Source organism: Trichosurus vulpecula, chromosome 2 (assembly GCF_011100635.1).
Source record: "Trichosurus vulpecula isolate mTriVul1 chromosome 2, mTriVul1.pri, whole genome shotgun sequence".
In the NCBI taxonomy this organism is placed as follows: Eukaryota; Metazoa; Chordata; class Mammalia; order Diprotodontia; family Phalangeridae; genus Trichosurus; species Trichosurus vulpecula.
This window is the reverse complement of record NC_050574.1, coordinates 361,078,986-361,103,386: the sequence shown is the minus strand read 5'-3', so window position 1 is coordinate 361,103,386 and position 24,401 is coordinate 361,078,986. Positions and strand designations below refer to the sequence as shown.

The following is a 24,401-nucleotide window of genomic DNA, read 5'->3' as shown; positions in this document are numbered from 1 at the left end:
TTAAAATTGAAATATATGAAATAGTGAGTATTTTCCTGTGAATAAATTTCTTTGAGTGCAGAAGAGGAAATCAGATCATTTTCTGTTTTTAGAGGGGATATATTTTCTGAAATATTCTGGATATGATTTGGGATGGTGGTAGATTGAAGTAGATTCTACTAAAGAGAAAAACAATTATTAGCTAAAATATATATGCATATATGTGTGTTTATATATACATATATGTAGTGTATCACTTGAAGGTTTTCAAAGTGCCTCATGTATATGATCTCATTTGATTTTCACAACAGCCTATGAAGTTAAGTGCTACTTTTATTATTGTCTCAGTTTAACAGATGAGAAAGCTAAGGCTAGTAGAAGTTGAGTGGTTGAAGACACTGAAAACAAACTTCTCATGCTCAACATTTTGCCTTGAGGCTTAGCTTTTCTTCATTTCTAGACAAAGTGAAGCCACGAACAAAGGTACTTCATGTTCTGTGTAGGTATATATACAAATGTGAGAACTAGGACCTATAATCCTTTGGTCTTTTTCTAGCTTTAATTCATATCTGCGAGCCTATTAGTTGCCTAAATCAATTTTCCTTTAGGGTAGCTCTCTTTTTTTTGGAGGGGGAAAGGCAAGGCAGTTGGGGTTAAGTGACTTGCCCAAGTCACACAACTAGTAAATGTGTCAAGTGTCTGAGGCTGGATTTGAACTCAGGTCCTCCTGACTCCAGGGTCAGTGCTCTACTCACTGCACCACCTAGCTGTCTAGAGTAGCTCTTGATAGTTTTCTGATCTCCTGAATTTCGGACCCATCACTGTCTACTTGGCTATATTGGTCCTGGCCACTTTTAGCTAGCCTTATCCTATCACTACTCAGAAACCAGAATTGTGATTGGAAGATAAACATTGAGTTATCAAAGCCAGATAGAAAGCTATTAAAGATATTTAGGAATGAGATGTTGAGGGAAGGAAGAGTAAGGAAAAAATCAAAATTGTGAAATCAAGGAAAAGTATGATGAAAAAAAGTTTCTGTTTTCATGTCTTGGTAAGTATGTGAATAGTGGTATCACCAATAGAGTCAGGAAGTTGTGTGTGGGGTGGAGCATGTGATTTAGAGAGGATGAGATGATAAGGAGTCATTGAATAGACATTTGTAGGTAGTTAGAAATACAGGACTGAGCCTCATTATCACAGAATTTTATCATTCGAAGGCACATGATTGTTCAATCAATACCTGAACAAGAGTCTTTCTACAATCTTATTTATAAGTATTCACCTACTCTTTGATTGAAGATCTCTCATCAGGAACTGGAATTGACCAGGCAGGATAAGTCAATGAAGTGAAAAAAAATTATTTAAGTACCTACTGTGTACCAGGCACCATGATAAGTGGTGGGGACAAATGAAAAGTAAAGCAGACCAAATCAGTCCCTGTTCTCAAAGAGCTCAGAGTCTATTGCTGGGGCAATGTATAAACAACTATGTACAAATACGATGTGTACAGGAATTGGTTCTCATTCCACTTTATTTTTTCAAAATATATTATAATTTATTCTTAGCATTGATGAATTTAATAAATACAAAATATCTTCATTTAAAGAAACAAAATTTATTTCCTTGAGAATAATAAGAGAAATATGGTATTAATTAATTAACTTGTTGATTCATTTTTTTTTCTGTTGAAGACATTTATAACTGCCATTAGGTCTTTAGCAGACACACATCCTAAAGGTAGGTCCAGTAGAAGCACAATAATAGACTCATAATCCTGAACAGGAGTTCACTTACGGAATTTTAAAAAGACTGGCTTTTAACTTCGGTCCAAGGACCATTTCTATTAGAAATGTGTGAACATTTTCTGAAGATGGAGGATGATGTAATTATTTCTTTCTTCTAGGTTCTACAGAATAATAGTTTTTACATTTAGTACTGTGTAATGGGAAGATCTCTCAGTTTTCAATGCTTAGGCTTCTCTTACTGACACAATTATCTTCTGTCATTCCACTTTTTAGACATCTCTAATTGTTAAGAACTTTGCCTTATGTCAAGTCTAAATCTTCCTCTACAACTTCCACACATTGCTTCATTAAACCCATTCAGCCCTCTGGGGCCAAGCAAAACAAATCAAATCACCCAGCTATATGTAAGAGAGCCAGGATAATGAAATGCTAATAAAGGAAATTGTTTCCATAAAGAGTATACATGGTCAAATGCAGCAGAGTAAGGAGTTTTAGGGCAAAGGAAAAGTCATTAGACTTCATTTGGTGACCTTTGAAAAAGAGGTATTTTAATAGAATAGTAGCAATAGAATCCAAATTTAGGGGATTAAGAGACAAGAAGTCAAGAGTAAATGGAGGCAGTTGATGGTACTAATTATTTGAGAAATTTGGCAATGAAAGGATCACATACTCTTCCATTCAATAATGCTGACTTTCTCTGTATTCCTTTAACAAGACACTCCATCTCTCAAATAAAGGTATTTTCACTGACTGTCCAGTATGCCTGGAATTCTCTCCCTCCTCCTTTCCATCTCCTCATGGCTTTCCTGACTTCTTTCAAGGCTCAACTAAAATCCCATGATCAACAAGAAGTTTCCCCATTCTACTTAAGTGTTGATTGTCTCTAATTAATCCTGTCTTTATCTTGTTTGTATAGTTTTATTTTCATTTTTCCCTATTAGAATCCTCCTAGAGGACAAGGATTCTATATGTATATTTGGGAGGGGAGGGTCATTCATTGCTTGCCAGGACCTTGCACAGTGTCTGCCAAAGAGGAGGGAGCATACCTTTGACTAAATCTAGAAGGCAAAAGTGGAAAGATAAAGAGGATGTTACTGGGATGTTAAAGTTGATACCAAGAAAAAAAATATTGGACATCATGCTGGATCTTCTCAATGAAGTATTAGTCATCTGTTGGAAGCAAGAGTAAACATAGAGAGGAACTTTAGGTTTGAAGTGAGAAGTCAGGAGCAGCTACTAATAAAAGTTGCACAGAAACAAGGGTGCTGCTTTGAGAGTGACTACAGGAATTTGTAGCCATTGTCTCAAGTCTTCTTGATTTTATCCATTTCTACAGTCATGTTCTATGGCCTCAGGACAGAAGACAGACAACAGACTTGTAGGAGTGTTGCACAAGAGGGGACTTCCACAGTGTGAGATCAAGAGGAGTTAAGCATCCAGGGTAGTACTGAAATCGGTTTGTTTTAATTTCGCATTTTGTATTTTAACAAGTTCCCTCACAAATCAAATATTTTAAGAATGAATGTTGCCTTGCTCAAATTATCCATATGAAATATTGCCTTCAGGGAGTTAGAAGTATGAGTCACAATTCCTAAAGGCCATGTGGAATCAAATCCAAAATCATAGAAAATTGATTTTTAATATCGTAAATGGGGGAAAAGGTACCATTATATCCTCATAAATTCCCAGATATATCTTTGATGAATCAATCTGAGCAAAGAGCTGGCAACTGATTTCTAAAAGCTGAATGTGTTGATTTTTTCCCCACTTTACCTTCAATAAATGATACATGTGAAATATTTCCTTTGGGTTTCACAGTAAATTGACAAAGTAATGATTTTGCACTTGCTTCTTTCCTTAATGTCTAATGGCAGTAAAATAACTTCTGGATTATTTCAAATGCATTGAAAACATAAATAGCAATAGTTTGCCAGCTGCAAAATTGATGCTGAAGGTGTTTAAGTGGCACACAGAATGCTGAATGCCCATAATCACAAGAAGATCAGTTCTGCTACTTTTCAGAAAACATGAGCTCTCATTTTAGAATAAATAGAGCTGAAGTTACATCTCTACTTTAGTAGGGTAGAATATAAGGGCTTTGAATATATATGTGACTTTGTTTGTTGCTGTATGTATTATATGAGCAGTCCAACACTTCCTTTATTTCAACTTTAAGAGGGCTAAGGGTCATGCACTTGTAGTTTGCAACCTGTGCATTAGATGGTAGTCTTACGTTGTTGGCAGCTTTGCAGAGCCCCTCCTTCTTCCCCCCATCCCTCTTCTTGTGAATGTACTTGTAGGAAGTTTGGGAATATTAGCTTGTATCATCCCATTGCCCTCACCACAGAAGGAACAAATTGATGTCTTACTTTATATCAGAACTATCTGGTAAAATGTACTGGTGTGGTGAAAAGAGTTCTGGATCAGAAGTCAGAAGGCTTTGGTTTAAATCCTCATTCTATCAATTACCATCTATGTGACCTTGAACATCCCACTTCATCTCTCTGAGCCTTAGTGCTCTCATTTGAAAAAATGAAGAAGTTGGACAAGATGACTGCTAAGATTTCTTCTAGCTCTAAATCTATCATTTCTTTTCCACTTTTTCTTGACCAGTACACCTATAATCCTATGTAAACACTTACATAAATAATAATAGCTATCATTTATATAACACTTTCAAGTAAAACTCTTATAACTATCACCTCATTTGATCCTCACAGTAACCTTGAGAGGGAGGTACTATTATTTAGAGGTGAGGAAACTGAGGCAGAAAGAGCTTAAGTGATTTGCCCAGCTTCAAACAGCTAGTGTCTAAGTCTATTTGAACTCAGGACTTCCTGACTCCAAGTCCAGGGCTCTATCCACTACAATAAAAAGTATGATTTTCTCTACAATCCACCTGCCTTCCTAAACAAAATGATATAGGCAAGAAGATATTTCATAGGATTTTCAGACTGTTGGAGAAGTAGCATTAAGCCAAGTGAAATGTCAATGAATGATGTAGCAGCAATGATGTAGTTAATTGAATTGCACTAGAAATACACATGGATTTAGAGTAACCTTGTGAATGACTACTTATTCACTTCATATGATGCAGAGTTGTTTATGGAGAGTAAACAGTAGAGAAAGTGCACTCCATTATTTAATTACCTATAAAACTTCTCCAAAGTATAGAACTTCATTGTAAAGAAATACTACTAATTTTATCTATCTAGTGAGTCATTTATTAATTTATCTATCTGTTTAACTTATGTTACTGGTATAATTTTTTAAAAAGTTATTTGTTGAAGTCAAGCCAAGCCCAGCCAAACAGTGCTGTCACAGTTGACAATTTTGAGATGCACACATATTCAATTCATCCCAAATGTAAATATGTTTAGATAAAATGAATTCCTTTGCTTGGTTAATTCAATAGTGTAATCAGTCTCATAATCTAGTAAATTAGATATCTGGTGAACCACTGTACCCATCTCTGACTAAGCTTACAAAATGGTATATATTTATATTCTCTACTTTTAAAGCATTTATTAATCTCTAATTGTTATGGAATTTCCAGTCATGGTACCTTCTTTAATAGAAATCTTCAGACAATGATTGGCCAAGCCTTAAATATAATTTTAAATGTTATTGCATATTTGTTAATAATTATTTAAATGTTTAAATGTTATCACTAGCATTTGATGATTAATTTCTAACCACATGTTAACACCCACAACAGGGTATTTATAGCAAATGAACCTAATTAATAGTCTTAGCAACTTAAAGATTCCGGTGGGAATGGGTCAAGATTTGGACATTCACTAGTATGTATTTTGACAGAGTCATCTGGGAGGAAATAAACACACAAGCAGCATCTGATTTTACATTGCAGCAAAGAACTGTTCTTACGTATGGTAGGTACTTAAGGTACTTATCGGATTAATCCATTTATTTATTCAATTTTTAAATTATTTAATTCATTATTCAATAAGCATTAATTATGCTTATATTATGTTTAATGTACTTTATTAAGCATCAGGGGAGATATAATGATAAGTGGGAAAAGATCTCTTTCCTCAAGGACACATTATAATCTAGTAATATGAATTGAAGTGAAAGCAACGTGCTCAGTTGAGTAGGAAATGGATATGTGAAATGCTTATTTCTTTTGGTTATTTCTTTTTGCCTGAAGTTGTCCAGTCACTTCAAGCAATCACTGAGCTACCATTACAGGTATATTTCTTTCAGTTGTCATACCTCTTGTCCCCCAATTTCTATTAAGTTTTACGGAGAACTATAGTTTTGAGCTGATGTGAGCAATGTTAGGGAAAAGAAAAAGCCAATGAGTAGTTTTAGGGAGCCTTTCTTCTTTACTCTTTGACTATTCCTGAGCCATAGTCCCAGCTGTTTGTGAAAGATACTAAGGATCATTCTGAATCTCGAAGATGGCGGCTGGTAAGCACGGACTACAGTGAGCTCCGTACCCGAGTCCCTCCAAAAACCTATAAAAATGGCTCTGAACCAATTCTAGAATGGCAGAACCCACAGAACAGCAGAGGGAAGCAGGGCTCCAGCCCAGGACAGCCCGGATGGTCTCTGGGTGAGCTCTATTCCACACAGAGCTGGGAGCTGGGAGCTGGGAGCTGGGAACGGAGTGGAGCAGAGCCCAGCCTGAGCAGCGTGGACGATCCAGACCAGAAACCGGGCGGAGGGGGCCCTAGCGCCCTGAATACGTGAGCAGTTACCAGACCCCTTGTAGTAGGAGGGCAGAGTTTATAATCTCAAAGAGGATCATAAACATGTCTGAAAGGTTCGGAACCGCCGGATATAAGAAATTCTCAAAGTAGAAGGCAGAAGAATCAAAACATTTATTTAGGCTCCACAGTAACCAACCCATGAACCAGAAGCCCAATTTTGATATGTTGATCAAAAGCTTCCAGGCCCAATAAGTACGCCTTGCAAGAGTAACCAGGAGGCTACAGAGAAGCATGATTGCGTAAAGCAAAATCATGCTTCCCCCTCGATGGTAATAAGATTACCCACTGGCCTGAAGTCTTTGTTCAGCTTTCTCCCGTAGGTCAGCTCTGCTACTGGCAGCTCCTGCTTCAGCTGTGTCTGTGGCTGTAACTGTAACTGACGTAACTGTCGTAACTGCCTCTGTAACTGCCTCTGGCTCCAACTGTCGCTGTAACTGTCGCTGTAATGGCCTGAAGTCTTTGTTCAGCTTTCTCCCGTAGGTTAGCTCTGCTACTGGCAGCTCCTGCTTCAGCTGTGTCTGTGGCTGTGGCTGTAACTGACGTAACTGTCGTAACTGTCGCTGGCTCCAACCGGAAAAGGAAAAGAGGATCTTCAAGCTGTCCTCTCCCCTCTTATAGAGTTTTTGACATCATCAAGCACCGCCTGAACGACCAGGGCCGATTGGTTCTTGACTTGGCCCCTCCCCCTAGGGTAGAGGTTAACACCTCCCCTCAGCCAGCCCCATGACTCATCACACAGGAAGTTGTCTGCTTCCCGGCATGCTCCCCGGGCCTCCTGACCCGGAAGAGCAAGCCACAGTGTCCAGAGGCTCAATGAGGTAAGCTGAGTCATTCAAAGAAAACAAAGGCCATTCTGGCTACACTCCACCCCTTGTTATAGGATACATAATCTAATCAGCCATGTATCCTAGAACATACATTGTGATCCAATTACAAAGGAAACTAAAACATATCATTCATTATAAAGCAAAACATATCATTTGGTGACATTCCTAAATATTGGTTTACGATTCAAATGTGATCCACCCCTAGGTCCCAGCAAGATAATCTCTTCAATCAATCATCCCCAAAATAATTATTAATAATTCAAATGTCCACCCCTAAATCCTTGTATCCATTACATAGGATCAATAATATCATAACAATAAAACAACACAGCAAGGATAACACAAAATAAGTAAACAGAACACTATCATCATTTCCACCCCCCTTGAACGATTGGGGCTCAAAATCTTGGGGTGAGGGGTGAAGGTCTCATTTTCCATAGCTTCTTCATGCTGAAATTGGATGTAGAGATGGCCCTGCCCCCAAAAAGTCCCATTCCAGAGGTCATTTCTTTAACAAGCTGGCAGGAATTCCAAGAATGCTACATGCTTAGGCAGTCACCGGAAAGTGCAGGGTGCTTAAGCCTGAAGGAAACAAAACTAGCAACAAGGTTAGCCAAAACAAAGGACAAAAAGAATAGACAAGTATGGACTATAATTCTTCAAATAAAATCATCTCAAGTTTGGTTGAGATTTCAGTTATGCAAAGATCCAACATCAGAGCCAAACTCAGGTGGGAAATGTTTCTTTTCAAAAGGAACATACTGAGGAAGCCAAGAGGATCCCACCCTAGATAGAGACTAAGATTGTCCTCTCAGCCTTTCCCCAAATGTACAAGTTTTCATCCGTTAATCACACAAGGTCACCTTCAGTCTGAGTGGCTTGTGGGCTTGCAGGAGCAGTTCTTATTTCCCTATTTCTCGTGTTATCAAGTCCTCTATACATTCTGTATAATTCATTGGTTGGAATTCCATCTATCATTTCAAAACCTACCCCTGCTCTCAATAAAGCAGTAAACATTTCTTTCCTTGTTACTCTCCTTTGGCGCCAAGTTTGCTGGTTATTCACCCTTCTCTCTCGAAGAGATCTATCCCTTCCCCAGTCACCTAAGTCATGTAACTGTAAAATCTTATTTATCACTGTTGTAAGACGGCTCCCTACTTCTCCAAGTAATAAATTCAAAATTAGTTGTTTATAAGCAGGGGGAGCTGTCCTAATTATTAAATTCCTATGAGGCAGTTCCATTGAATCATTGTAATATTTGTCTGCAGTTCCTATCATAATGGCAGTCTTCATTACCTCCTCCTTTAGTCTCATGATACAATCTCTAAGTGAATACCAGGGTCTGTGCTCAGTGGGCCACATAGAATCAGTAGCATATCTCTTATTGCATCCCACAGCGGCTAATGCCAACAGAGTAGTCCTGCTATCACCATCTCCTTGCTGATGATGTTCCCTAAAAGCTTGTTGAACTAGAGGATCATGGCTGATACCTATGAATCTCATGCAGTCTGTGCTATCTACTGATATTCCACTGGCCCCTTGATCACTGAGTCTTACCATCCAAGATATCAATGGTTCTCCTATTCTTTGGCTGAATCTACTCAAAATATCTGTGACCTCTTGCGGTGAGAAATCTTCCTGAATTTCCCTTGTAACTGAATCTTCACCTCGGGTTTCTGTCTTCCTCCTTTGTATGGGTCGAGCCCTTGTCTGATCATTTAACCATCTCCTATTCTCTGTGTGAGGCACATCCTGAACCCCAGTAGTGTTTTGTGCCTCAGCCCCTAACATTGTCTCATTCTCTCCCCACTCACTTCCTCTGCCACCATGGCTAGGACGAAGCAGGCAGTCAGGCTCTTTCTGGGCTGGGTTGAAATGCACTCTGGGCTTTTTTGGTCTCCTGTTGCTCTTAGCCACATTAATAGAAAAGTTCTCATTTGAGTCAGTTTGGTCTCCTGCTATCTGAGATTCCCCTTCTTCCTGTGGGGTAGGAGTGCCCCCATGTCTTTCACTTAATCTCAATCTTTCGTATACTAGCCGGTAGGCTGATAACACTATCCAGCTTTGCCTAGATAGTGATGCCCCTGACTGAATCCCAACTTCTCGTAAACACTTTTCCAAATCCCTAGGATCTCCTCTCCGTAGCCTTGGTTCCCAGTTTTCACAGGGTCCAGCTTTTTTAGCCAATTCTTTTGCTAGGGAGGAATAAAATGGATCCTCCCATCCTGGGATATTCATCTCTTCCTCTGGAATTGTTCTGCTTCTAAATAGAGATCTTATACCTAGCGATCCCATCCTCGTCGCCAAATGTAATAGGAGGGCAGAGTTTATAATCTCAAAGAGGATCATAAACATGTCTGAAAGGTTCGGAACCGCCGGATATAAGAAACTCTCAAAGTAGAAGGCAGAAGAATCAAAACATATATTTAGGCTCCACAGTAACCAACCCATGAACCAGCAACCCCATTTTGATATATTGATCAAAAGCTTCCAGGCCCAATAAGTACGCCTTGAAAGAGTAACCAGGAGGCTACAGAGAAGCATGATTGCATAAAGCAAAATCATGCTTCCCCCTCTATAGTAAAAAGATTACCCACTGGCCTGAAGTCTTTGTTCAGCTTCCTCCCGTAGGTCAGCTCTGCTACTGGCAGCTCCTGCTTCAGCTGTGGCTCTAGCTGTAGCAGCCTCTGGCTCCAACGGGAGCTGCTTTTAACCATCCAGCTTCTGCGGGGGTGTAAGGTACGCTGGGGAAAGCACAGGTTCTTTCAATCTGCTTAAGCAAGGTGAAGGGGTTGACTGGGAAAGCACAGGTTCTTTCCATCAGCTTAAGCAAGGGAAGCAAGGTGAAGGGGCCGACAAGCTTACTCCAGTCCAACATACAAACAGCATTCAGTTCAGGGGAAAAAGCCAAACTAGTCAAGGGCACTTGTTGACTAAGTGCTAAGGAGCCCATTTTTGGTTGCCAATACACTCATCTATGAAATGAGGAAATTAGAATAGAAACTTGTAAGATCCTTTTTATCCATGATACTATTATCCATTTGTAATACACTCCTCTACTCAAAATCCTCCAGCAAATTTGTATACAGTGTTGGCCAAATATAAGTTTTAATTATATCGCTCAAAAGTCTCAGTTAGCCCCTCCCTGTGAACACATGGTATACTTATTTCAGTTCAAAGGCATTTTATAGTCAAGCATAATTTCTTCACATGTATCTCTTTTTTAGTGGTGCCATAGCTTGTGCAAGTTATGAGAATAACTAAGAGTTTGCCCTAATCTATTCTTAGCCATATACCTACTCCTTTATTATATCCTCAGTTGAAAAAAACTGCTTTCTCTAAAACTGATACCCCGAGCAAGCAATACTGGGATTCTATATCCCCTGCTAATATAGCACAGAAATGATAATTGAACTCATAGAAGCTGATGAAATTGTTAAGTGATACTACACAAGGTGTCCCACAAGTCATAGGCTAAATGTATGGGGTGAAGACTCAATGGCTTCCAAATTTTGAATTTCTAATACCTAATGTTAAAGAAGTAACAAAAGAGGATCTTCAAGCTGTCCTCTCCCCTCTTATAGAGTTTTTGACATCATCAAGCACCGCCTGAACGACCAGGGCCGATTGGTTCTTGACTTGGCCCCTCCCCCTAGGGTAGAGGTTAACACCTCCCCTCAGCCAGCCCCATGACTCATCACACAGGAAGTTGTCTGCTTCCCGGCATGCTTCCCGGGCCTCCTGCCCCGGAAGAGCAAGCCACAGTGTCCAGAGGCTCAATGAGGTAAGCTGAGTCATTCAAAGAAAACAAAGGCCATTCTGGCTACACCCCTCGACCCACAAACACCAAAGACTGCAGAGAAGGTTAGTGGGAAAAGCTGCGGGAGTGGAAGGAGTTCGCGGTTCGGCCTCCAGCCCCGGGGGCAGCGGAGGTGGGGCAGCTACAGCTGTTGTTACTTCCGGCTCCAGGCCTACCTGGTGGGAGGAATTAAGTGGCAGATCAGAGCAGGAGTGCAACAGCCTGCTGAAGATCTAAGCCCAGTCTGGACTGGGGGTCCTTGGGGAAGGAGGAGTGCGGCTCTGACAGAGCTGGCACCTCCCCCCCAAACGTAGAACACAGAACTTGTTAGTCTACAAGCAGTCATACCCCACTGAAAAACTCAAGGGTCAAGTTAGTTGGTTGGGAATATGGCCAGGCATAGCAAACACACCCAGATTCAGTCTCAGACTTTGGATTCTTTCTTTGGTGACAAAGACCAAAACATACAGCCAAAAGAAGACAACAAAGTCATAGAGCCTACAACAAAAGCCTCCAAGAAAAACATGAACTGGCCCCAGGCCATAGAAGAACTCAAAAAGGATTTGGAAAAGCAAGTTAGAGAAGTAGAGGAAAAATTGGGAAGAGAAATGAGAAGGATGCGAGAAAACCATGAAAAACAAGTCAATGACTTGCTAAAGGAGACCCAAAAAAATACTGAAAAATACACTGAAGAAAACAACACCTTAAAAAACAGACTAACTCAAATGGCAAAAGAGCTCCAAAAAGCCAATGAGGAGAAGAATTCCTTGAAAGGCAGAATTAGCCAAATGGAAAAGGAGGTCCAAAAGACCACTGAAGAAAATACTACTTTAAAAATTAGATTGGAGCAAGTGGAAGCTAGTGACTTTATGAGAAATCAGGATATTATAAAACAGAACCAGAGGAATGAAAAAATGGAAGACAATGTGAAATATCTCCTTGGAAAAACCACTGACCTGGAAAATAGATCCAGGAGAGATAATTTAAAAATTATTGGACTACCTGAAAGCCATGATCAAAAAAAGAGCCTAGATACCATCTTTCAAGAAATTATCAAGGAGAACTGCCCTGATATTCTAGAGCCACAGGGCAAAATAGAAATTGAAAGAATCCATCGATCGCCTCCGCAAATAGATCCCAAAAAGAAATCTCCTAGGATTATTGTTGCCAAATTCCAGAGCTCCCAGATCAAGGAGAAAATACTGCAAGCAGCCAGAAAGAAACAATTTGAATATTGTGGAAACCCAATCAGAATAACCCAAGACCTGGCAGCTTCTACATTAAGAGATCGAAGGGCTTGGAATGCGATATTCCGGAGGTCAATGGAGCTAGGATTAAAACCTAGAATCACCTACCCAGCAAAACTGAGTATCATGTTCCAAGGCAAAATATGGACTTTCAATAAAATGGAGGACTTTCAAGCTTTCTCAGTGAAAAGACCAGAACTGAATAGAAAATTTGACTTTCAAACACAAGAATCAAGAGAAGCATGAAAAGGTAATCAAGAAACGGAAATTGCAAGGGACTTACTAAAGTTGAACTGTTTTGTTTACATTCCTACATGGAAAGATGATGAGTATGATTCATGAGACCTCAGTATTAGGGTAGTTGAAGGGAATATGCATATATATGTATGCATATATATATGTTTATGTATATATATAAGTGAATGTGTATGTATGCATGTATCTATGTGTATATGTATGTATGTGTATGTATGTGTATATATATATATATATGTAAAAGAAAGAGAGCAGACACAGGGTGAGTTGAGGATGAAGGGAAGATAGCTAAAAGAAATAAAATGAAATTAAGGGATGAGAGAGTAACTTACTGAGAGAGGGAGATAGGGAGAGATAGAATGGGGTGGATTATCTCCCATAAAGGTGGCAAGAGGAAGCAGTTCTAGGAGAGGAGGGGAGTGGGCAGGTGAGGGGGGAATGAGTGAACCTTGCTCTCATCAGATTTGGCCTGAGGGGGAATACCATACATACTCAGTTGGGTATCTTACCCCACAGGAAAGAAGAGGGAGGAAGATAAAAAAAAAAATAAAAGGCAGGGGGATGATGGAGTGGAGGGCAGATGGGGGTGGAGGTAATCAAAACAAACACTTTGGAAAGGGGACAGGGTCAAGGAAGAAAATTCAATAAAGCGGGATGGGTTGGGAAGGAGCAAAATGTAGTTAGCCTTTCACAACATGAATATTGTGGAAGGGTTATACATAATAATACATGTGTGGCCTAGGTTGAATTGCTCAACTTCTTAGGGAGGGTGGGTGGGAAGGGAAGAGGGAAGGGAATTTGGAACTCAAAGTTTTAAAATCAGATGTTCAAAAACAAAAAAACTTTTTGTATGCAACTAAAAAATAAGATACACAGGCAATGGGGCATAGAAATTTATCTTGCCCTACAAGAAAGGAAGGGAAAAGGGGATGAGAGGGGAGGGGGGTGATAGAGGGGAGGGCTGACTGGGGAACAGGGCAACCAGAATATACGCCATCTTGGAGTGGGGGGGAGGGTAGAAATGGGGAGAAAATTTGTAATTCAAACTGTTGTGAAAATCAATGCTGAAAACCAAATATGTTAAATAAATAAATTGCATTAAAAAAAAAAAAGAAAGATACTAAGGATCAAAGAAGACAATGTATATCAATGCCTTTACAATTCTTAAAGCACCATATACATGTGAGAGATGATGGTGATGGTGCTGGTAAACTGTGGGGACCAGAGTAACTATGTACAGAACATATTAGAAGGCAGGCATCTTGATAATAGAGATGATTTTATTCTTTATATTTGCATCCCCAAGGCTTAGCATAGTGTCTGGCACATGACAGGCATTTAATAAATGCTTGTTCACCTATTGATTAATTGATTGACAATGATATGGGAGCAGGGATAACAACCTTCCCCTTTCTACTCCCGTTACCCATTTCTTTTCCCAGCTAGTCATCAAAGGCAACAGACAACATCAAGCTTGAATGGTAGCATATTGCCAGATTTGATTTTAATTTGAAATAAATTAAATAGTAGCTCATTTACATATCACATAGTTTACAAAGTGCTTTCCTCACAACAGTCGTATAAGGTGAAAATATTATCCTCATTTTATAGGTGAAATCATGTAGGGTTATCAAGATTACATGCCTTTCTCATGATCACATAGCTGATATAGAATTGGTACATGTATGCAGATCTGACTTCAGTTCCAATGCTCTTGCCACTATACTGGACTGCCTCTTAAACATAAGCAAAAAGTTAAACATTACCATATATTTGCCTATCATGGCAAGGACATTGATGATGAATATTTCGAGTGGAAATGAAAATAAATTGGAAATAAATTTGGAATGCAGGCTAGGAATAGTAAGAGGGTTGGTGTTGTGTCCAGAGACATTGTAAATACGGTGTACGGTGCTCTGAATTGAAATAATGACAAAATTGAACTCTGTGTTTGATTGTTGCAGGTTTTGTTATACAAGAGACACATAAAAAGATTCATCTTGGATTTATGAAATAGAAAATGAGAAATAGCAACTACGAGCATGATAATTTCAACAGGAATAAGTGGAAAGATGGAAGAATTTGTGTCTAAATGTGACATGTGTCAGCAGCATCAAATTTCAAAGCCAAAAAGTGACGCTTATCACTTATGAGAGCCTAGATTGCCAATGGCAAATTTGGGAGAACAGATTTCTTCACCTAGACTAGGAATAAGAATTTAATCAGAGCTAAGTATTATATAGGATATCAGAAATGATACTTTTTTTTTCAATTCAATAAGTTGTACTGCAATCTTTCATACAAGAACTAGTCTGGCAAAAGAAATTGATAGCAGATTACTGTGTACAAAATTAAAGTTATGTATATGTATATATATATGCATATATATATGTTGCATGGTAAATAATATATTTTTACTGAATAGAAGTTTGCTTTTTAACTCCCTGTTAAAAATCCAAAGTACTCCAAATGTGAAAAAGTAATCCATGAGGTTCAGGGAAAAACAGTTTTTTTCGAAGGTTGCTTGAATAAACTCTATGAATACATTGTGAAAATCACCTCTTCAAATACAAAATTCATGAAATCAGGGACCAAGCTAAATTAAGCAGGCCAAACTAAAAATTGGCCTTACAAAAGATTTTCCAAAACATTTCTTGGGGAAAATGTATGGGTGGCAACTGTTTGTATACAAAATCATTCAGGTGGCTCATGGAAACCAGCTACTGTGAAGTACATAGCTAAAATTCCCAATTCATACATATATTACTTTTGAAAATTACGGATAGTCTGGCTGGGGTAGGAGGGAAATGAATGTTGAGAAGGTAGAAGGTTAGAGAAATCACAATGCTGTTTTTCAGTTCTAATTCTTAGAAGGAAACTAATTCACATTTGTTACTTGGTACCTAAAAGTAACAGGAAACCATATTGAGCTTGAACCTTCTCATCTCTCCCACTAATATTAACTTTCAAGGAAGCTCTGGGAACAAAAACAAAGACCCAGGGAAGGCAATAAGAAAATTATTCTCTATGTCTATCTCTTCTTACAATCACAAAAAGTGATAAAGAGATCTTGTGATCTATGATGGAAATTGAATGGCTTACCTCTATAGTTTTAGGTCATTTGAAATGTCTGAACTAGTGCAATTAGATGGTGGCTGACTTTATCATTAAAGATCTCTGGGAAAAGAGATTTTATAATCTTCCATTCATTCTTGAAAAATCTTTTCTATGATCAGAGAGAGAGTCAGTATTGTGTAGTGGATAGAGAGTTGGTCTTGAACAGGAAACTTGGATTCAAACCTCACATCTGACACCTCCTGGCTGTGTGAGCCTAGGCAAGCCACTTGACCCTCAATGCTTCAGGAAAATCTCTGAGACCATAAATCCAATCCAATCCAATAAACACTTATCAAGCTTCTATGACATTCCAAGCATTGTGCTAAGAGTTGTGATCTAATTAATAAAAAGACAGTCCTTATCCTCTAAGCCCTTACAATCTAAAGGAGAGGTTGCAGAGGTGCTGATTTGTTTTGGTAGGGTTTTCCTCACTGAGGGAGTTCCATATGCCAATGAAATCAGAGGTCCACCCTTATAAGCAGGTATTTCCAAATTACTTGATAACTGCAAAACACCATGAGTTCCCACATGCCAGTCACAAGTCCTCTACAACTTAGTATGAGGTCTTTATGATTTGCTATGGTAAATCCTTCCTTAACATATCTGACAATCTCTGTGGTTCAGAATGAACCATGTGACTACCCTGCTCAAGAAAATTCAGTGGTACCTCCATTGCCTGGAGGAATAAGAAATACAAACTCCTTTGGATGCAGATTCCTTTTCAAAATCTGCCTTCAGCCCATCTTTCTAGGCTGATTGCACTTTATTTCCCCATCATACACTATTGTTTCAGTCACAGTAGCCTACCTGCTGTTCCCCATACATGATGTTCCTCCTTCCTTTTCTAGGCTTCTGCATGGCTGGCTTCCCTACCTCTCCCTGTCCCTTCAAGACTCAGTAATTAGCCATTCCTGAGTCCCCCAGTTTTTAATAATTTATCTTCAATTCTATTGTATTTTGTATATAGCATATATGTTTTTATCCATAAACATGCTCTATTCTCCTAGTAAAATGTGTGTTCTTGGAAAGCAAGGACTCTTTCCTCTTTATTCCCAGTGTCATATCATCTGGTAAATAGTAGGCACTTAGCTAATGTTTTTTTTGGTTGATTGAAAATATTCTTCACCTGGTCTCCAAGCTTCTGGTGATGAACATATGCAAACTTAGCTAGCCTGGTCTTTAGACAATAGACCATGTCCTATTAAAAATCCTAGTTGTGTTGAAAGGTCAGCCCTGGAACCACTATGTGTAGGACATTTTTCTGAATCTTCCATGTTGTTACTGTAGTACTCTTCATCTACCCCTTCCTATTTTCCTTCCTTCTGTTGTATTTATTTAGCAACTGTACCTCGTAGCTTCCCTCTCCTCCTTGAAATAGCAGCTCATCTACCACCTTCTACATTGAAGCCTTTTCTGATTTCACCAACTGATAGTACCTTTCTTCCAAACTGCTTTGTTTTTAAGTACTTTATTATTCTTGTTGTGTTTTAATATTCACTTTATATTTTATTGGACATTGGCTTAATGCCTAGATCACCCAAGACAGAGTTACATACATGAGAGAGCCTGAAGATCTGCTTTTGGAAAATCTTTCTTTGTGGATCTATCACATGGCTGAGAGCAGTCTCTTTCCATTAACTGTGCAGACATAATTGTCTTCATCTCTGAAACTATCTTCCTGTTATGCTTTCTAGCAGTGTCCAGGATTGAAAGACTCATTCATTCTTAGTAAGGTATCATTCAATAAGCTAGGTGCATAATAGGCCCTTAATTACTAATTCTTGACTGATTGATCAGGGAAGTCCTTCTCTCCTTCCATTTAGGGCTGTTGCTAAGAAATAGGCTTAAGGTGTTCGTTTCATTTTGTTTGTCTTTTTCATGTCTAGGTGTATGGAAAGGAGCTCTGACCTTAGAGCTTAAGCCAGGAGGACCCGGAAGTCCAGAATTCCAGACTGCAGCCAGAGTAGCTGGGAATCCCTGAGAAGCCAAAGTCTCACATGCAAGCTCAGGAAGGCTTTGGACTTGGGACTTGGCAGAATTAATGATATATGGGAACTGAGCTAAATCATGAAACTAATTCTTCATCTTCTCTCCAAAGACCAAGGTGAAACAGGGAAGAATAAGCTCCAGATTATTAGGGGAACAATTTGTATGTTTGTTTTTGGTTTACCTCTTAAAAGCTAGTTGGACTATTAAGTAGTTAAATGGAACTGCGGTGCTTGAACCCTTAAAATTGGGGAAACATAACTCATTACAGTTTCATCCAATGACAGATGAGAGACTTCTTAAGTCTCTTTAGACTACCACAGAACACTGGTGGAGGGGTGAAATGTAACATACCTGGCCTCTAGGCAATGGAGCCCCAGCGTTATTATGATAAATTTTACAAAATGATAAATTTATATGATAAGTGTTACAAAAATTTTATTCTATATGCATGTATATGTTTCCTACATATGCATGTATAGATACACATATTTTTATGTATATGCATATGCATATGCATGTGCATGTATATGTATATGTATATGTATATGTATATGTATATGTATATGTATATGTATATGTATATGTATATGTACATGCCCTTGTTGGCTCCTGAATTAGAACATAAACTCCTTGTGATAGGGCTTGTTTCATTCTTGGTACTTGTATTCCCAGTACTAACACAGTGCTTGGCACATAGTAATGTTCTTAATAAAGACTGCTGATTGATTCACAGTATCTATTTAATTGCTTTGTATATGTTTGTATTTATTCACTTCACATTTACAGTGTGTGTGTCTGTGTGTCTGTGTGTGTGTGTGTGTGTGCGTGTGTGTGTGTGTGCGCGCATGTGTGTGTATATGCGTATGTACTTGTCTCTCTTATTTAAATTTAAGCTCTTTGAGATTAGGGACTGTTCAGTTCTTTGTACTTGGTATCTCCATAAATAAGACAGTGTCTAACATATGCAGACATACCTTGGAGATATTGTAGGTTTGATTCCAGATTATTGTAATAAAGGGAATATTACAATAAAGAAAGTTACTCAATTTTTTGGGTTTCCCAGTACATATAAAATTATATTTACACTATACTGTAGTCTATTAATTGTGCAATAATATTATGCCTAATAAAACAATACACATACATTAATTAAAAATACTTTATAGCTAAAAATTGCTGTCATCTGAGCCTCCAGGGAGTTGTAATCTTTTTGCTCAGGGAGACTCTTACCGAAGTGTTAATGGCTGCTGACTGATCAGGATGGTGGTTGCTGAAGATTGGGATGGCTATGGACATTTATTAAAATAAGACAATGAAGTTTGCCTCATCAATTGATTCTTTTACTTGAACACTTAAAGGCCATTGTAGAGTTATGAGTTGGCTTAATTTAAATCTTCTTGTGTCTTAGGGGGTAGGAAGGCCCGGGGAGAGAGAGAGATGTAGAATATTGTTTGGTGGAAGAGTTAGAATATACATAACACTTATCTTTTAAATTTGCCATCTAACATGGGTGCAGTTTATGGTGCCCCAAAAGAATTACAATATTAACATTAAAGATCACTATAACAGATGTAATAATAATGAAAAAGTTAGAAATATCATGAGAATTACCTGAGTGAGACAAAAAGCCACAACATGAGCACATGCTGTTGCAAAAATGGTGCTATAGATTTGATCACACGGTTGCCACAAACCTTCACACTGTAAAAACCCCAGTATTTGTGAAGCACAATAAAGCAAAATGCAATAAATGAGGTATGCCTGTGATAGGTGCTTAATGTTAAGATATTTTCTGATTGATTGTTTGGTTGATGCTGAATATACTTTAGCTATTAAAATGGAAGCTTCTTGAGTGTAGTAACTGTTCCTTTTTGTCTTCTTAACCACAATAACTAGGGGAATCTCCCCCTCCCCGCCTTTTCTTAATAAATGCTTTTGAATTGAATTAAATTAAATTGGCATACTACTAGGTCTATACTCAAATCGTTTCTGTTTTGATATGACCTGCTGGACTTCTGTAGTCTGTTGGCATAGCCTTTGACAACCCAGACTTTTTTCTGTTATATTATGACTTCAGTGGAGAATCTTTGCATAATCTTCCATATATCTAATTTAAGTTAGATTTCATTAATTTGGCCTATTTGCTTCTACTCAATATCCAGAGGTAATAATGGCTTGGCTCCATAACAAATAATGAAAGAGTTGAGCACCAGGTGTGAGGTGGAAGGAGCAAAAATATGCTCATGAAAGGGAATTGTTGTTACTTCTCCTTTTTAGTCTGAATATTCTAAGAAAATATTCAGAACACACACACTATCTGGCTCAGTGATCCTCTGTGCTCCTCCATGCATCCCAAGAACAGAAAATAAGGAGGAGATAGGAGGATGGCAGAGCCAGCTGTTAAGCCCTACCAGGCCAAGTACAGAAAGAATGGGCATGCCACCTGCAAGAAATGTGGGAAGAACATTGCCAAGGAGTTGTTCTACTTGGCCATCTGTAATAGTAATTGAGGTGGGACTTTTTTGCTGTTCTCCTCTTAAGTGCCTTTAATGATTCTAGCCTTTATTTGAATGGGGCAGATAAAGTGGGATCTTTTTGTCTTGGAGTATTTCTCAGCACCAAGACAATTGGGAGTCATTGATTTGTATATGATGTGATACTGGGGATGGCGAACTTTCCCACACCCAGCCTGGGTGAGGTCAAAGCCCACAGGGCTCTGAACAGGATATAATTGAGGAGAGTTTGGCATTTGACTTTTGGGCACACTCATGGAAGGAGTGTTGAGATTCTGGGCAAGCTACAAACTGCCCCCCAGCTTTGCAACCCAGAAGTTGGCACTGGTAACTATGTATTGTGATTTGAATCAGACAAGGCCTGTCTGTTGATGTTTGTAATTTCTGTTTGTATTCACCTTGAAGTTCAGGGGGCTGATCTTTTCCCCCTGAACTGTGAATGATATTTGTATGTTTGATTAAACTGAGATTGTTAACCCCTTAAAGTTACTTTCCATAGTAAAGCAGATCAAAGCACCTTTGTTGGCAGCTTTCTGGGTTCTGGTTGTTGGTGGATCTTATACCCCCATAGCAGCTGCTAGAAAGATTGTTACTACACCATCAAAGTGCAGTCACCCATGTTTGATGGGAAAGTTCCCAACTGGCATCGCCATGCTTGCTTCTGGATATATGGGTTCATCATTTCTCAGGCTGAGTCGATGGGTTCTTAGAGCTGAGATGGAATGACCAGTAGAAAATTAAGAAGACCACCGAGGCCTGACGGATGACAGGAGGCAAAGGTGGGAGTCAAGATGGAGATGTCAAGGGAGAGAAAACCCTAGTCAACTTTGTAGCCAAATGCACCAAATACAATAGGAGTACTTCCAAGGGGTGTCAGAATAAAATAGAAAAAGCTGAGGTGTGATTGTTCAAGAAGATGATCCAGAGAAGCCACAGCCGGGGATGATGTTACCACCAGACAGCTTCTCCAACTGCCATGCTTAACTGGGATTCCTACCTCAGTACAGCACTAGTTGGCTGAAAGGATTCAGTATCCTGCCTGCAACCAGAGGAGAAGGAGACCTTCAGGAAACAGCTCCCAGCAATCAAGACTGAAATGAAGAGGAAAGGAGATGAGGAAATGGAGATGATGTAGCCAAGGAAGAAAAGGACAGAGGAATGAAGCAGGAGAAATTCTTCAAGACACAGACAGAGCTCATCTGGAGCATGGAAGTCAAACTGAAGAAAGTCTGTGCTGCAAATAATCTAGAAGAGCTTCTGATAGCCAACAAGCAGGAAGTGACTTCTGAGGACTCAGTGATACTGAACAGAGTAACTGACGGGACAGCTTTTGGAGCTCTTCTTCCCTGTGAGGAGTGCAGGGGACAGTTTGTCTTCAAGAGTGATGCACTGGGGACATTACCACCTGGACTAAGTGCATTGCCAGGATACAGTCTCTCAATCAGAAGGAGTGGATCATCTTGAAGAGTTCTGGAAAATCAGTTACCTCAACAAATTTAAGTGCAAAAAGCAGGAGTGAGTGTTCTACCTAGGACCTAATGCCCCAACTTCAAAATCACTCCCCTCTTCAGTGGCAAATCCTCACACTCTGAACTCCTCAGCCACTGTCTGGCTTGAAGATTCTGACTCTGGGGATGCTCTCTGGAAACAAAGATGAAATGAAAGCCACAATAGAAGAACTTGAGGAGAAGCTGAAAGGGACAGCAAACAAAGCTTAACTCTGCATTAGTACAAAAAAGGAGGTTTAAAAGGTGAATAAAAAGATGGAAGAAGCCAAAGAAGCTAAAATCCATGCAGCATTAGAGGATTTCCTCCAAGATGAATCTACCTCCAGTAACAACCTCCAGGAGCTGTTCTCTCTACATACCTTGTCCTCCTGGGGGACTAAAGTGAAACAAGAATCTGTTAAAGGGAAGCCAGGAGGGCGGTAAGGTGTCTGTTCTTCCAAGAAGAGCAAAGATCAAGTCAAAGGGGAGAAAGGGACTAACAAATCAGAAAACAAAATGGAAAATGGAAAAATCTTCAGTGGCACCCTTGGTCTTGAGGACATTGTTAAAGGTATCAACTCATATTATAAGTTGCAGCTCCTGAAGAATGATTGATAAATCAGGTACTGATTTACATCTTGTGGCCCAATGGGCAGTGTTATTACCAGCAATAATCTAGAACAGATGGCATTCAAAGAATATGACATTGATCATTTTTTGAAGTTACATGAGGAGAAAAGGGCAACTCCTGGCATTCCAGCAACTTTACTAAGTATCTCAAGAAGTCCTACCCCCTGGAGAATGACTACAGGCAGGATGAAGAGGCTGTGAAGAAGCTGACTATCAGTACTGCCACCAAGTTGAAACTCCCCAAACCAGTTCAGAACCTCATCAAGATAGTCTTTGATGTGGAGAGCATGAAAAGGGCCATGGTGGAATTCAAGATTGACCTTTAGAAGATGCCACTGCGAAAGTTGAACAAGAAGCAGATCCAGAATTCACATTAAGTCATAATTGAGGTGGTGTCCCAAGGTAACAGAGACTCTCAGATTCTGGACCTCTCCAAGTGCTTCTATACTGTGATCACCTATGACTTTGGAATGAAGATGCCTCCACTCCTGACCAACATTTATTGTGTGCAGGCAAAAGCAGAGATGCTGGACAACCTACTGGTCATTGAGGTGGCTTATTATACACTCCATGGTGGGGCTGAAGATGGCATCAAGGATCCCATTAATGTCCACTATGAAAAGCTTAAAAATGATATTAAGGTGGTTGAACAGAATTCAGAAGAAGCTGACATCTTCAGGCAATTGTTAAGAACACACATGCTACTACTCACAATGCTTACAACTTGGAAATTATTGATATATTCAAGATTAAACATGAATGGGAAAGCCAATGTTACAAGCCCTTTAAGCAGCTTCATAACTGATGGCTGCTGTGACATGGGTCCAGGGCCAAACAACTTTGCTGGGGTATTCTATCAGTGTCTTTAAATTTCACCACCCAAAGCTCCTGTGACTGGATGCATGTTTGGTAAAGGAATCTGTTTTGCTGATGTGGTTTCCAAGAATGCCAATTACTGCCACACCTCTTACAGAGACCTAATAATATTAATCCTCCTGGGGGAAGTTGCCCTTGAAAACACGTATGAACTGAAGGATGCATCCTGCATTACCAAGTTACCCAAAAGCAAACAGTGTTAAAGGCTTGGACAAAACTGCACTTGATCCTACCACCAGTGTCACTCTTGATGGTGTGGAAATTCCCTTGGGAACTGGGATGCCTTCTGGTGTTAGTGAGATCTGTCTATGATATAACGAATATATTGTCTATTATATTGCTCAGAAAAATTTGAAGTATCTACTGAAATTGAAGTTCAACTTTAAGACCTCTGTGTGGTGAACAGATAAAACTTGCCTACCGCTTAATGACTGGACCCCTCTAGTTCTGCTGTAGCATTGAACTGCCTGGTAGATTTAAATATCAACTACCCTTTCACAAACATCAAAAGAGCTGAGTTGCCGACGACTGTTAAGATCACTCAATCTTCTCCACAAGGATTTCATATAAACAAGTGGCCATATGTTGAAAAGATTTTTTTTTCTTAAACTCGAGACTCTGGGTTTTGTTTGTGTCTGGGGATTTGATCCCCTATCCACCCAAGTTTCATGCACCCCTGGGGCATAGCAGGTCTCCTGTAACTGACAAGTGGAAGAAAAATGGTTTTACACAAAATAAGCATGGGGGAAGGGATTTTTAGAGAGAGGGAAATTATAATGCGATGTTTACATTATTAGATTTCAAAGGAAAATAAAGTGCTTCTGACTCTTTGTTCCTTAGTTTTGATATTGGAAAAAAGTGTTAAGCACATTTATTTTAAGGTAAAAATGAAAGCTAATTTCACACTAAAAAAAGAAAATATTCAAGAGTCTTTTTAGAAAGCACTTCAACCTTATGCACCTACATTTTGCTTCATTTAGAAGTGGTTTTAAAAGACTGAATTAAAGTTTTCTGAGGTTGGCACATTATTGTAAAGAGAGCCATTAAGGCTATGGGAAATGTAGTAATTGCTAAAATGAGAAGTTACAGCACTGAGATAGCATGCTTGAGTGGCTTTGAGAATTTGGCCATTTGAAATTCACAATGCTAGACTGAGTTGGGCTGCTTTCCTTTTTATGCAATGTTGAAGTGGGGCATTGTT

General features: G+C 39.2%; 1 pseudogene; it reads left to right on the top strand.

Annotated features, from left to right (window-relative positions):
• Positions 1 to 20,078: 20,078 nt before the first annotated feature.
• On the top strand, positions 20,079 to 23,602 carry LOC118840167 (annotated as a pseudogene).
• Positions 23,603 to 24,401: the final 799 nt, after the last annotated feature.